Source organism: Arachis hypogaea, chromosome 17 (genome assembly GCF_003086295.3).
Source record: "Arachis hypogaea cultivar Tifrunner chromosome 17, arahy.Tifrunner.gnm2.J5K5, whole genome shotgun sequence".
Classification (NCBI taxonomy): Eukaryota; Viridiplantae; Streptophyta; class Magnoliopsida; order Fabales; family Fabaceae; genus Arachis; species Arachis hypogaea.
In genome coordinates, this window is record NC_092052.1 from 86,081,183 (window position 1) to 86,090,725 (window position 9,543).

General features: G+C 38.3%; 1 long non-coding RNA gene and 1 other non-coding gene across 2 annotated transcripts; both read left to right on the top strand.

Annotated features, from left to right (window-relative positions):
* Positions 1-918: 918 nt before the first annotated feature.
* LOC112768769 (small nucleolar RNA R71) lies at positions 919-1,026 on the top strand. The gene has a single exon (XR_003186160.1). It is a non-coding gene; the product is annotated as a small nucleolar RNA R71 (small nucleolar RNA).
* A 7,381-nt stretch (positions 1,027-8,407) lies between these two features.
* LOC140180815 (uncharacterized) lies at positions 8,408-8,825 on the top strand. Its single transcript, XR_011874801.1, has 3 exons — positions 8,408-8,522; positions 8,588-8,650; positions 8,779-8,825. It is a non-coding gene; the product is annotated as an uncharacterized lncRNA (long non-coding RNA).
* Positions 8,826-9,543: the final 718 nt, after the last annotated feature.

Here is a 9,543-nt window from a genome sequence, read left to right on the forward strand (position 1 = left end):
GAAGGGTATAAGGAGGTTTAATGGAATCTCTATGGTCTCTAGATGAGTCTCAGATTCCTTTGGTTCCTCAGAGGGAAGCTCCTTATTGGTCACTGGACGTCCCAGGAGGTCTTCCTTCTTGGGATTCACGTCCTCCTCTCCCTCATTGGGTTCGGCCATTTTGCTTATGTCAATGGCCTTGCACTCTCCTTTTGGATTCTCTTCTGTATTGCTTGGGAGAGTACTGGGAGGGATTTCAGTGATCCTTTTACTCAGCTGGCCCACTTGTGCTTCCAAATTTCTAATGGAAGACCTTGTTTCATTCATGAAACTCACAGTGGCCTTGGACAGATCAGAGACTAAGTTTGTTAAATTAGAAGCATTTTGTTCAGAGTTCTCTATCTGTTGCTGAGTGGATGATGGAAAAGGTTTATTATTGTTAAATCTGTTTCTTCCACCATTATTAAAGCCTTGTTGAGGCTTTTGATCCTTCCATGAGAAATTGGGGTGATTTCTCCATGATGAGTTATAGGTGTTTCCATAAGGTTCACCTAAGTAATTTACCTCTGCTATTGCAGGGTTCTCAGGATCATAAGCTTCTTCTGCATAAGAAGCCTCTTGAGTACTGTTGGATGCAGCTTGCATTCCATGCAGACTCTGAGAGATCATATTGACTTGCTGAGTCAATATTTTATTCTGAGCCAATATGGCATTCAGAGTATCAACTTCAAGAACTCCCTTCTTCATAGGCGTCCCATTACTCACAGGATTCCTTTCAGAAGTGTACATGAACTGGTTATTAGCAACCATGTCAATGAGTTCTTGAGCTTCTGCAGGCGTTTTCTTTAAGTGAATGGATCCACCTGCAGAAGTGTCCAGTGACATCTTTGATAGCTCAGATAAACCATCATAGAATATATCCAGGATGGTCCATTCTGAAAGCATGTCAGAAGGACACTTTTTGGTCAACTGTTTGTATCTTTCCCAAGCTTCATAGAGGGATTCACCTTCTTTCTGTCTGAAAGTTTGAACATCAGCTCTAAGCTTGCTCAGCTTTTGAAGAGGAAAGTACTTGGCTAAGAAAGCCGTGACCAGCTTATCCCAAGAGTTCAGGCTGTCTTTGGGTTGAGAATCCAACCATAATCTAGCTCTGTCTCTTACAGCAAAAGGGAAAAGCATGATCCTGTAGACTTCAGGATCTACTCCATTAGTCTTAACAGTATCACATATCTGCAAGAATTCAGTTAAGAACTGAAAAGGATCTTCAGATGGAAGTCCATGAAACTTGCAGTTCTGCTGCATCAGAGAAACTAATTGAGGTTTCAGCTCAAAGTTGTTTGCTCCAATGGCAGGAATGGAGATGCTTCTTCCATGTAGATTGGAATTAGGTGCAGTAAAGTCACCAAGCATCTTCCTTACATTATTATTATTTTTGGCTGCCATCTCCTCTTCCTGTTCGAAAATTTCTGAAAGGTTATCTCTGGATTGTTGTATTTTAGCTTCTCTTAGTTTCCTTTTCAGAGTCCTTTCAGGTTCTGGATCTGCTTCCACAAGAATGTTCTTGTCCTTGCTCCTGCTCATATGACAAAGAAGAGGGCACAGAAAAAAATAATAATAATAATATGGATCCTTTATACCACAGTATAGGGATCCCTTTGTGAGTGAAAGAAAAGAGGGAGACAAAGAGTGTGATGTAAAGAAAGAAACACAACTGTGAGGATGGCAGAGATGTGAGATGAGATGTTAGTAGATGAATAAATAAATAGAATAGGATGGGAGAGGGAGAATTTTCGAAAATATTTTTGAAAAAGAGTTAGTGATTTTCGAAAATGGTTTTTGAAAAATGTTAGTATTTTTTCGAAAATTTTTAAAATCAAAAATAAAAATAAGAATAATTAGTTAATTAAAAAGAAATTTTTTGAAAAAGAGGGAAGATATTTTCGAAAATTAGAGAGAGAAAGTTAGTTAGGTAGTTTTGAAAAAGTTAAGAAACAAACAAAAAGTTAGTTAGTTAGTTTGAAACAAATTTTGAAAAGATAAGAAGTTAGGAGGTTAGAAAAGATATTTTTGAAAAAGATAAGATGAGAAGATATTTTAGAAATGATATGATAGAAATTAGTTTTTTGAAAAAGATTTGATTTTTAAAATCTCAATTAATGACTTGATTCATAAGAAATCACAAGATATGCTTCTAGAACTTAAAGTTTGAATCTTTCTTAACAAGCAAGTAACAAACTTCAAATTTTTGAATCAAAACATTAATTGTTATTGTTATTTTCGAAAATTTGATATAAAAATAAGAAAAAGATTTTTGAAAAATATTTTTGGAATTTTCGAAAATAACTAAGAATTTTGAAAAAGATTTGATTTTTGAAAAAGATTTTGAAAAAGATAAGATTTTCAAATTGAAAATTTGATTTGACTCATAAGAAACAACTTGATTTTAAAAATTTTTGAAAAAGTCAACCCAAATTTTCGAATTTGATGAGAGAAAAAGGGAAAGATATTTTTTTTTATTTTTGAATTTTTATGATACAAGAGAAAAACACTAAAATGATGCAATGCATGAAATTTTTAGATCAAAACATGTGATGCATGCAAGAATGCTATGAATGTCAAGATGAACACCAAGAACACTATGAATGTCAAGATGAACATCATAGACACAATTTTGAAAAATTTTTAATGTAAAGAAAACATGCAAGACACCAAACTTAGAATTCTTTAATGCTTAGACACTAAGAATTCAAGAATGCATATGATAAACATGAAAAGACACAAAACAAAAAATCATCAAGATCAAACAAGAAGACTTACCAAGAACAACTTGAAGATCATGAAGAACACTATGAATGCATGAAATTTTTGAAAAATATGCAAGATGCACATGCAATTGACACCAAACTTATAACATGACTCATGACTCAAACAAGAAACAGAAAAATATTTTTGATTTTTATGATTTTCTAATTTTTTTTTTGGATTTTTTCGAAAATTATATGAAAAAGAAAAATAAGGATTCCAAAATTCTTAATATGAATTCCAGGAATCTTGCATTCTTAGTCTAAAGCTTCAGTCCAGGAATTAGACATGGCTCACTAGCCAGCCAAGCTTTCAATGAAAGCTCCGGTCCAAAACACTAGACATGGCCAATGGCCAGCCAACTTCAGCATGTAATTCAGACATGACACACCTGACATACTCATTCCCAAAGGAATTAGACATAGCTTTACAGCCACCCAGGCTTTAACATACTTCATGAAACACTAGAATTCATTCTTAAAAATTTTGAATAAAATTTTTGAAAACATTTTTATTATTTTTTTTTTCGAAAACAAAAGAAAAATTTTTTGAAATATTTTTTTGAAAAATTTTGAAGAGAAAACAAAAAGAAAATTACCTAATCTGAGCAACAAGATGAACCGTTAGTTGTCCAAACTCAAACAATCCCCGGCAACGGCGCCAAAAACTTGTTGCACGAAATTGTGATGTCCACGCTCGAACAATCCCTGGCAACGTGAGCAACTTGGTACGCGTAATCGTGATTACACTTTAATTATGTAAAATTCATGGCTCTTTCTTCCCCTGGCAATGGCGCCAAGAACATGGTGCCAATACCATGGTTCACAACTTCGATACAACTAACCAGCAAGTGCACTGGGTCGTCCAAGTAATACCTTACGTGAGTAAGGGTCGAATCCCACGGAGATTGTTGGTATGAAGCAAGCTATGGTCACCTTGCAAATCTCAGTTAGGCAAATATAAATTGATAATGGTGTTTTCGAATAATAAATAATAGAATAAAGATAGAGGTACTTATGTAAATCATTGGTAGGAATTTCAGATAAGCGAATGGAGATGCTTTTCGTTCCTCTGAACCTCTGCTTTCCTGCTATCTTCATCCAATCAGTCTTACTCCTTCCCATGGCTGACTTTATGCAAGGGCATCACCGTTGTCAGTGGCTATATCCCCTCCTCTCAGTGAAAAATATGCTCACATGCTCTGTCACAGCACGGCTAATCATCTGTCGGTTCCTGATCATGCTGGAATAGGATTCACCCTCCTTTTGCGTATGTCACTAACGCCCAACAATCGCGAGTTTGAAGCTCGTCACAGTCATTCAATCATTGAATCCTACTCGGAATACCACAGACAAGGTTTAGACTTTCCGGATTCTCTTGAATGCCGCCATTATTCTAGCTTACGCCACGAAGATTCCGGTCACACATAATCATCACCTTCATCACGTTCTTGGGTGCGAATGGATATCTTAGAAGCGAAATAAGATGAATTGAATAGAAAACAGAAGTACTTTGCATTAATCTTTGAGGAACAGCAGAGCTCCACACCTTAATCCATGGAGTGTAGAAACTCTACCGTATGAAAATACATAAGTGAAGGTCCAGGCATGGCCGTGTGGCCAGCCCTCAAATGTGATCTAAGATAGCATACAACTGATCAAAGATGCCTAATACAATAGTAAAAGGTCCTATTTATAATAAACTAGTCACTAGGGTTTACATGAGTAAGTAATTGATGCATAAATCCACTTCCGGGGCCCACTTGGTGTGTGCTTGGGCTGGGCTTGAGTGTTGTACGTGTAGAGGTCCTTCTTGGAGTTGAACGCCAGTTTTTGTGCCAGTTTGGGCGTTCAACTCTGGTTTTGGCTCCTTTTCTGGCGCTAGACGCCAGATTTGGGTAGAAAGCTGGCGTTGAACGCCAGTTTACGTCATCTATTCTTGGCCAAACTATGGACTATTATATATTGCTGGAAAGCCCTGGATGTCTACTTTCTAACGCAATTGGAAGCGCGCCATTTCGAGTTCTGTAGGTCTAGACAATTCACTTTGAGTGCAGGGAGGTCAGAATCCAACAGCATCAGCAGTCCTTCTTCAACCTCTGAATCTGATTTCTGCTCAAGTCCCTCAATTTCAGCCAGAAAATACCTGAAATCACAGAAAAACACACAAACTCATAGTAAAGTCCAGAAATGTGAATTTAACATAAAAACTAATGAAAACATCCCTAAAAGTAACTAGATCCTACTAAAAACATACTAAAAACAATGTCAAAAAGCGTATAAATTATCCGCTCATCAAATCCTTTGCATCAACAATGCATGAAAATAATCCAATTACCATTCAAAACAAGAATTAAGAATATGGAATAAATAAAAGAGCAAGTAAAGAAACAAACTAGAATAGTATCTTCAACGAAGGTAATGACTCTTCAATATCCAAAAGCAAAAGCAATTAATTAATAAACTATGAATGTAAAGAAAACCTAAAAACTATCCTAATGAGATTGTCTCAATTGTGTGTTTGAGTCTCTGCATGTTCCCTGGCTTTATTCTGTGTTTCTGGGCCGAAAACTGGGTGAAAATGCGGACCGAAATTGCCCTCAGCATTTTCTGTTAATTCTGCAGATCGCGCAGGTCACGCGTACGTGTCAGTCACGGGTGCGCATCATTCAACGATTTTCCTTGTCACACGTACGCGTCGTCTACACGTGCGCATCATTCGTGCAGACTCCAATTCTACACGTGCGCGTACGCGTGAGCCATGCGTGCGCGTCGATGCTTGCTGGTCATCTCCTTAGTTTCTTGTATTCCTTCCATTTTTGCAAGCTTCCTCTCCATTTTCTAAGCCATTCCTGCCCTATAAAGCCTGAAACACTTAACACACGGATCACGGCATCGAATGGTATAAAGGAGAATTAAAATGCACAAATTAAAGATCTCTAGGAAGCAAGTTTTCAACCATATAACAAAACTAGGAAGGGATTATAAAATCATGCAATTAGTATGAATAAGTGGGTGAAGACTTGATGAAACCACTCAATTAAATACAAGATAAACTATAAAATAGTAGTTTATCATCTACTCCATTGACATGAATGCCATTTTCATAAACGATAAAGGGGAATGAAGAGAAGACATAGAAATTTAATTAAAATAATAACAGAAAATTAATTGAAGGTAAAAATAATTCTTTGCATTAATAAATTCCAAAATAAAAAATATCCATATGTAACTCTAAACAGGGTAAATGGGTGATTAAAAGAGTAAGGAAATAAGGAAACAAACTATAATGATAGAGACTTCAATGGAGGTAGTAACTCTTCTCAATATCCAAATCGAAAGCATAAAACTCTAAAACTATGAATGTGAAGAATCCTAGAGGAAGTAGTATTTTCTCTCTCAGATTCAAAACTAAAAACTAAAAATTGTGTAAAAGTGAATGTGTTGTTGAGTCTCTGCTTGTCCCCTGACTCTAGTCTGTTCTGGGCCAAAAACTGGGTCCAAACTCAGCCCAAAATCACCCCAACATCTTTTGCATTTTTTGCACGTGGCGCACGTCACGCGTACGCGTCATTCATTCACACGTGTCGATGGTCTTCTTTGTGTGTCACGCGTACGTATTAGGTACGCGCACGCGTCGCTGTGGAATGCGCCAAGTCACGGGCACAAGTCAGGTACGCGCGCGCGTCGTTTCTCGCTGGTCAGCTCCTTAGTTTCTTGTGTTCCTTCCATTTTTGCAAGCTTCCTTTCCATCCTCTAAGCCATTCCTTCCCTATAAAGCCTGAAAACACTTAACACACAGATCACGGCATCGAATGGCATAAAAGGACAATAAAAATACACAATTTAAAAGCGTAAGAAGCAAGTTTTCAATCATAGAACAGAATTAGGAAGGAATTGTAAAATCATGCAAATTGTATGAATAAGTGTGGAAAGACTTTATAAGAACCACTCAATTTAGCACAAGATAAACCATAAAATAGTGGTTTATCATGCCCCTGCCTCTGTTGTTCTTCCCTTATAACTCTTTGTTCTTCTCTTATGGCTCTTTGGTCTTCTCTTATTTCATGGAGGATGGTAGAATGCTCTTGATGTCCCATCCTTAGTTGATCCATGCTGGAGCTCAATTCTCCTAGAGAAGTGTGCAATTGATCCCAATAGCCTTAGGGAGGAAAATGCATCCCTTAAGGCATTTTAGGGATTTCCTGTTGAGGTAACTCGACATGCTCTTGCTGTGGTCCATGTGCTGGCTCTCTAGTTTGCTCCATCCTCTTCTTAGTGATGGGCTTGTACTTCTCAATATGAATGCCAGCTTCTATGACAATTCCAGCTGAATTGCATAGATGACAGATAAGGTGGGGGAATGCCAACCTTGATAAGGGGAAGGCTTTTCAGCTTTCTTGTACAACTCTTGAGGTATCACCTCATGTACCTCCACCTTACTTCCAATCATGATGGCTCTGTTAATGGTCACTTCTGACTGATTGCTAGTAGGGATGATAGAGTGTTGGATAAATTCCAACCATCCTCTAGCCACGGGCTTGAGTTCAAGCCTTCTTAGTTGGATAGGCTTGCCTTGAGAATCCCTCTTCCACTGAGCTCATTCCACACTGATGTCTGAAAGGACTTGGTCCAGCCGCTGGTTGATGCCAGGGCATCTTGGCTAGTTTCACAAGCCATTTTTAGTTTGTTTTAGAGTAGTTTCATGCATTTCTTAGGCAATAAGTATTTGGATGAGAAATTCATGCTTGTCTTGATTCAATCAAACGTTGTTAATTTTGTGCATTTTCATGAGATTTATGCCATAATTACGTGTGTGCTAAGAATGAGGCAAATTCTTGTGACTATAGCAAAGCTTTGATGTATTTGTTTGGTTGATGATAGGTGAAAAGAAAGCTAAGAAAATGAAAGGCAAAGAGGCAACAAGAAGGCCATGAAAGAAGGCAAAGGAAGTAATGTTGGAGCCAAAGTTGGTGCTCCAACATTGCTGGAAACGTCACTCCCCACAGCCTGAAGGGGTATACTTCCAACAAGAATAACTTGAGCTACAGAGCTCCAAATGAGATGATTCGAAAAGCATTGTAGCCTTAGGTATTTTAGAAATTACTTATAAAGTGTAGCCTTATCTAAATATCTATGAATACACTTTTCTCATCAAAGGAAACGCTTTTAAAGAGTAGCTTATTTATTTTGTTTCAGGTGCACTTTTAAAATGTCTCATAATATGGGAATCCTCAATAAACACTTAGTAAAAAAATTTGTTGGCCCTCCCCCTTACTCACGCAGCAGTACAGCACATACTCTCATCCTCACTCAGCATACCCAAACACGAAAGAGAGAAGAAATCAGAGAGGAGAAGGGAAGGAAAGAAAGAGAGGATGACGCCGTCTAGGGATTCACCTCCGTCGCCGTCGTCGTCGAGCGCCGGTGAGAGAGAGAGCTCGAGGATGAGAGGAAACGCGATGGAGGAGAGAAAAAGGAGGTGCTCCGTCGCCGCTGGAGCTCCACCACCACTGCTAGGGCTTGTTTCAGTCGCCGTTCTGCCACCGTCGGGCTGCTGTGCCCCCACCGAGGAGATCGAAGGGAGGAAGGAGGGATGTATCGCCGCTTTCGTACTCTGTCGCGGCGCTGCCGTCGATTGGAGCTCGCCGCTGAGCTGCTGCACCGTCTCCAAGCCGTTGCGTCGCCGCTCATCTCTTCACTATCACTGCTCAACACCATCGTCGTATCCTCTGTCACCAGGTAAGCATTCTCTATTCTATATCTTCTCTTACTTGCTCATTCTCTAACTCGCTCTCACTTTGTAGTTCGAAGGTGTGTATGATTTTTATAGTGATGATGAACTGCAATGGCTAATTGAGATACAGAAGGTATGTATCAATTTTCAATTGGTTCTGTGAGGTTTTGGGTTCTAATTTTAGGTTTTCAAATTTTGGGGGTTTCTCCTTCTGATTCTCAATTTGTTATGATTCCTTTCTATGTTTGGCATAAACGGAAGCAATAGGTGCTGGAAATTTCATACGTGCATGCTAAACTAGGGAAATCATTCTACTAGTCTTAGAAGCTGTGCATTCTTTTATACATTAAGAGGGGTTTGTTCTTGTTTGAGATTCAATGTGTTGAATCTGAGGCATATGCATTTTTATATTTCTTGCATTTTTTTGTGTTCTGCATTTTTTGTGTTCTGCATTTTTTTGTGTTAAACCAATATACTTTACCTGCAGTTTGTTCAAGTTCTCACGCAACTTGCTTTCTGACAATTTAGCAGCACTTGTTTCCTGTATTATCAGATTTTTCGTTGAATCATTTTTATATTTCTTCTTGTGTTATTTTTTTTCTGTGTATCGAAAATGTGGGGAACATGAAAGGGGCACTTCTTTACTTTATCAGTTTTAGGGGCAACGACACACGCACCAACTTCGTGATTCATCTCCGCGTAGCTCTGAACAACGAACAGCAAGTCAAAGTGGTCATAGATGAGGATCTCCCAAAGGGGCAGAGCATAGGGCCTTCACTCTCAAAGGCTATTGAAAGTTCACATGTATCTATTGATGTTTTCTCACAGGACTATGCTTCCAGCGAGTGGTGCTTGTATGAATTGGTCAAGATATTAGAGACCAAGAAATAAAAAGGACAGGAAGTTCTCCCGGTTTTTTATAAAATACAAAAAATATTATTTCAATTAAAAATAAGTCAGTCGGTTTAATATGGCAGTTGAGTTGTGTGTGAAACTCTTATTCTCTCCAATTTAGATTTCTTTCAG